The 5,823-nt window shown below is 45.1% G+C and overlaps 1 pseudogene; it reads left to right on the forward strand.

Moving 5' to 3' along the window:
- The window catches only part of LOC100945297, a 13,150-nt pseudogene extending 7,576 nt beyond the window's left edge, over nucleotides 1–5,574 (forward strand).
- Nucleotides 5,575–5,823: the final 249 nt, after the last annotated feature.

The following is a 5,823-nucleotide window of genomic DNA, read 5'->3' on the forward strand; positions in this document are numbered from 1 at the left end:
ATTCCATGATGGTCTGAGAAGATGCATGGAATAATTTCTATTCTTTTAAATTTACTGAGATTAGACTTGTGACCTAAGATGTGATCGATTTTGGAGTATGTTCCATGGACTGAAGTGTAAAAAGTGTTTTTAGTTTTGTTAGGATGAAATGTTCTGTAGATGTCTGTTAGGTCCAAAAGTTGGATAGTTAAATTTAAATCTAGGATTTCTTTGCTCAACTTCTTTTTGGAGGATCTGTCCAGCACTGCCAAAGGAATGTTGAAATCTCCGAATATGATGGAGCTGGGAGAGATCAAGTTGCTCATGCCAGTTAGAGTCTCTTTTATAAATTGAGGTGCATTCTGGTTGGGTGCATAGATATTGATAATTGAGATCTCATCATATTGAGTATTGACCTTAACAAATATAAAGTGGCCATCTTTACCTTTGGTTACTTTTGTTGGTTTAAACCCTAACGTATCTGTGATTAAAATTGCAACACCAGCTTTTTTCTGATTTCCATTTGCTTGGAATATAGATGACCATCCCTTCACCCTGAGTCTGTATTTATCTTTTAAAGTAATATGTGTTTCTTGGACACAACAAATATCTAGTCTGAGTTTCTGTTTCCAATCAGCCAATCTGTGCCTCTTTAAAGGGCAGTTTAGGCCATTCACATTGATTGAAATTATTAAAAGATCTGGTGAGATATTGGTCCTCAAGTTGCTCGAAATTCCAGTAGACATTTTTAATCCTTTTGCCACTGTGGAAGTTAGAATGTGATCAAAAGTTTCTGGGTGAGTTTACTTTTGTAGTGGGGGATTGCATTGGTCATTATGGAGGACAGGTTTGAGAATTTCCTGCAGAGCTGGTTTAGTTATGGCAAATTTCTTCAATATTTGGATGTCATTAAAGTATTTAATTTCTCCATCATAGCTGAAACTCAGTTTAGCTGGATATAGGATCCTGGGTTGGAAGTTCTTTTTTTTTTAGGAGATTAAAAGTTGCTGACCATCCTCTTCTGGCCTGAAAGATTTCAGCAGGAAGATCTGCGGTCATTCTAATACTCTTTCCTTTGTAGGTTATGGTTTTCTTATATCTAACTGCTTTCAGAATTTTCTTTTTCATATTAACTTTAGTGATGTTAATTATGATGTGCCTAGGGGATGTCTTGTTCAGATTGAGTCGTGCTGGGGTTCTGAAACTATCTGCTATCTGAATTTCAGAATCTCTTGGCATGTCTAGAAAGTTCTCTTTCAAAATTTCATGAAGAAGAGCCTCTGTGTTTTGTGAGGCAGCTTCATTGCTTTCAGGGATTCCTGTAAGATGAATATTAGTTTTCTTTCAATTATCCCAGAGCTCTCTGAGAGAAAGATCCATTTTTGCTTTCCATTTCTTTTTATCTTTGCGCTCTTGAGCTTGTTCAAAAGCTTTGTCTTCAGTATCAGAGATCCTTTCTTTAGCCTGTTCCACTCTGTTATGAAGAGATTCTACCGTATTTTTTAAATCTTTGAGGGCTATAAACTCTTGCCTCAATGTTTCAAAATCTTTGATCATTTTATCTTTGAAATTGTTGAATTCTTGAGTCATCTTTTGAATAATTTCTTGAGACATCTTCTGAATAATTTCTTGAGACATTTTTTGAATAATTTCTTGAAGTTCTAACTCTTTCCTTTCTTCCATTCTATTAATCTTATTTACTATCCACATTCTGAACTCGATTTCTGTCATCTCAGCCATCTGTTTATGGGTTGGATCTTCAAATGCCTCTGCCACATCCTTCTTTGGGGGGTTTATCTACCTTTGTTATTCCTACTACCGGAGTTTTTCCGCTGACCCCGCCCCATGCTGGATTTACTGCAGGTAAGAGGAAGTTGGGTTGGGGGCTCTGGGAGCAGTATTTTACTAGCCTTTTTCGGCAAAGGCTGGGATTGGTGTCTGTACCTTTTCCCCTAGAGCTTTGTCAAGGACGTGTATAATGCTACAGTCTGAGAGCCTGGGGGCCTGTGTGTCTCTATCTTGTTTTCGGCTGGTCTCTGTTCTACCTTAGAAAATCAATTACTCTGGGTTAAGATCTCGGCTGTGGAGAAATATCAGCAATTAAGTCACCCTTCCCCTCGCAGGCGACAGTTGGGAAAGGAAAACCACACCTTCCCTCAGCCACACCTGGAGGGTATTGCTTCAGATAGTTCTCAGGTGATTGACTCAGTTCAAGAGATTTAAATCAAGTGTCCCAGTCAACACTAGTCTCAAGTGGGGGAGTTCAAGAGGTCTCTGGCAACTGTACAGCAGGGGTCCTCTGGCAGGTCAGGTATGACTCGCTCCGGCATTCTGTGGGGTCAGAAGGACCTACCCAGCAAATAAATTATTCTAGGAAGGTTGATGCCTCCTACCCCACCTTGTACCTTCGTCACTCCCAGTCACTAGAGACCCCACAGGGCTGTGACCCAGTTGCCCAATAAGCGAATGTGGCAGGACTTTGTGTCTGCCAGAATCAAAGTAGAGTTAATGCCAGCTCCACTTGGTTACTGCTCTTTGACCCCCACCAGCAAAGGGAGCTGAGGCATGACTGTCTCAGGCACTCAATGACAGCTGGAGAATGTTCTACCTAAAGACAATTTAGGCCTGAGACAATCCAGAGAGCATCAGCGTTTCTCCTTCAATCACCAGTTAATTTGCCCAAGTCAAGAGATCCAAACCTGTTGACCCAATCAGTATTTACTCTCTGGTTGGAAAGATCACAAGGTCTCTAGCAACTAGATAATAGGAGTCTACTGGTAGCTCAAGAATGGCTCAATCTGTTGCTCTGAGGAGTCAGAAGGGCCCATTCAGTAGATGATTTGGAGTAAGGAGGCTGATGTCTCTTTCCCCTCCTTACTCACCCTTCACCACCAGACTCTGGTAACCTCAGTCTACCAGACTCTGGTAACCCCACTACCAGTCTCTGTTGACCCAGACTCTGCAACCCAGTGTTGTCCAATAGGTGAGTGAGTCAGGGTTTTGTGCCTGCCAGAGTCCAAGTAAAGTCAATACCTCCTCCACTCGGTGACCACTCTTTGTCGCCAGCCAGCAGAGATAGTTGAAGCCTATCTGCCTCAGGCACTCAATGGGAGCTGGAGAATATTCCGCTTAGGCTCAATTTAAACCTGGGATTTGTTTTCTTGAAGTTGTGGTTTGCCTCGGTGGGGAAGACATGTGTTTATCTATCTCTTCTCTCAGCTCGGCTCCCCACCTTCAGCTTTGTTGGGTTCTTCTGGCAGTTGTCTCTCCCCCTGAACTGGAGTTTATGTTGAAAGCTAGCTCTAGTCAGCTCTCATCCCCTGTTCCTCCAACTGAATGTGAAAATTGGAGTTAGGGAATATAGCCAACCTGAGGATTTAGCAAAGTACAAAACACATTGAAACCAAGAGGACAAATAAACAGACTAAAATGCTACCAGACACAGAAGCACACTGATGCCCAGACAGAAACAAGTAAACATACAGACAAAAAAGAAAACAAAACAAAAGACAAACAAACAAACAAACAAACAAAAGATAGTAGTAATAAAAGATAACCACAAAAATGGTGGTCATAAAATGATAGAAAAAACAAAAAGCAAAACAAAAAAAAGAAAGAAAATTTTAAAAAAAGGAGGGCACCACTAAGAAAAATACTGTTCTTTTGAATATATACAAAACAAACCCCTTTATAAATGCGGTGGGGTTCCAGTTTAATGGGAATAGTTATGCTGCAATATACTTTCTAGACAGCAGGTGGCGCTGTGAGTGGTTCCCAGGCTAAAACCAAAAAAAAAGGGAAGGGGGAGTCTTTGCTGGCAGGCTGCTCGGATTCTCCCTACAACAGTTTCCGTAAAGTGTAGGGCATCCCGGACCAGCTTCTGATGCAGGATGGCTGGCTGCAGGTGAGGTTGGGCTCCCCACACTCCTGGGAGGGGTGTTGTGGAGACACCATATTTGGAGTTTTACATTAAATCTGGTTCCTGGCTGGCCTCCCACTCCTATCTATCCTCCAAACTCAGCACACGAGTCCACACTTTGCCAGATTTTCCACTCAATTCCTAGTTTCCTCTCAAACAGGAAATTGTTATGGTCCATGGGAAAAGGGCTGGGTGCTTTTTGTGCCCACTGCCGTCAGTCCGTTTCTGGGGAGGGGGAGGGAGAGGCTGGTTACCTCTGGTTCCCATGGCGGTGCACACAAAAGGCTTTTCAGTGTTTGTAGGAAGGGAACTGTTTCCCCCTGTGGGTCGCCATGTCATTGCAGCTCCACACAGACTTCCAAAATTACAGGATGGATCGGTTCCTGAGCAGAGTCTCTTCCCCTCAAATTTCTGTCCAATTGCCTGGATCCCTGATGCCCCAAACCAGGTCCAAATGGCTCCCGTTTCTGGCAGCCAAATTCCACTCGGGATTCCATGCCTCACCACTCTCTCCACGAAACACCCAAACTCCCCATGTATTGGGCACAGAAGTCCTTCGTGGGGGGGATTGGTTTCTGCCTCTCAGGACGCCAGCTGCATGGTGCTGCCGGTCACAGCCGCTGATTGTGGCTGGCGCTGTTTCAGCTGCTGCCCTGAGGTTTTTCTGGCAGACATCATAGTTCTGGGCTACACTTCCAATCCAGCAATTCACCTCCTTGCTGCATGTCCTGTGCTGCTTGTCCATGCCAGCACTCCACATGCGGAAAGATCCAGCCCCTCCACTCTCACCTGAACTGTGAGGAGAGTTGACTCAGGGGTGTGTCCCCTCCGCCATTTTGCTCCACCTCCAGGGTGACCCTTTCTATGAGGTCCTGGGCCTGGTCACCCTGGAGGACGTCACTGAGGAGATCATCATGTCCGAGATCCTGGACAAGTCTGAAGACTTCTGAGACTGCATGCTAAGGAAGAACCTGCTTCTCTGATTGTCCCTCTCAAGTGGAAGGAGGAATTCTCCTTATTTGAGGTGTCTGATGATGAATATAAAGTAAAAATCTCACCTCAGCTTCTCTTAGCCATCCAGTGCTTCCTTTCCTAAGAAGTGGATGTATCCAACCCCCTTGAATCTCCGCGAAGGTCCTACTGCATCTGCTAAAGCATCTCAGCATCAACCATGAGGTGAAGTTTGGTGAAGTTACCTGTACAAGTGCAGCCAGCTGGTGGATTACTTCATTCTCATCTTGCAGTGTAGGGTTGAGGTAGAGATGGGAAAAGAGGGCCTGAAGTTTGAGAATGGGACCTTCACCCACATAGAGTGTCTGCCCTGACAGTGCCATCCACCATTCATCAGTCCCCAGTGTCCTAATTCTAGCCCATCCACCATGACCTGCAGACCGAGCCAGCAGATGGCACCTGCTCTCTGCCTGTTGTCCTGACTACATCCTGAAAGCCCTCTTTGGTCTGCAGCTCATGTAGTTTACACGGCTTCAGTATTTCAATGCACTCCTAGTTACACAAGCTCAGAACCTGCCACAGTCTCCTGAGAACACCAACCTCCAGGTCATTCCAGGCAGCTAGACCAGGCTCTCCAGTGAGAAGACTACTGCTGCAACAGGTCCAACCACACTAGCCCCAGTGTCTCAGTGGAGAATGGCCCTGGGTGGAACCCAGGTGTTTAACTGCTTGCCAGGTAGCCTCAGGTGTGGGGAGTTTACAAGCACATAGGGAGCTGGAGGGAGCCAAGCAGAAGCTTCCTGCCAAGCCATCCCCACTCTCCAGGACACGTTTTAGGTGGCCTTTTAGATGTGAGACCTGGGCATTTTTAGGACCAAGCACCAATGCTGAGCCCCTTCTGCAGGCTCTGCCCTCCTTTGGTAGGTTGGGGGTCATCAGGGTACAGCCCTCCAGACCTGCTTCTGGAAGGAATG

This window comes from Otolemur garnettii, unplaced genomic scaffold, assembly GCF_000181295.1.
Source record: "Otolemur garnettii isolate 467f Iridium unplaced genomic scaffold, OtoGar3 scaffold00001, whole genome shotgun sequence".
Taxonomy (NCBI): domain Eukaryota; kingdom Metazoa; phylum Chordata; class Mammalia; order Primates; family Galagidae; genus Otolemur; species Otolemur garnettii.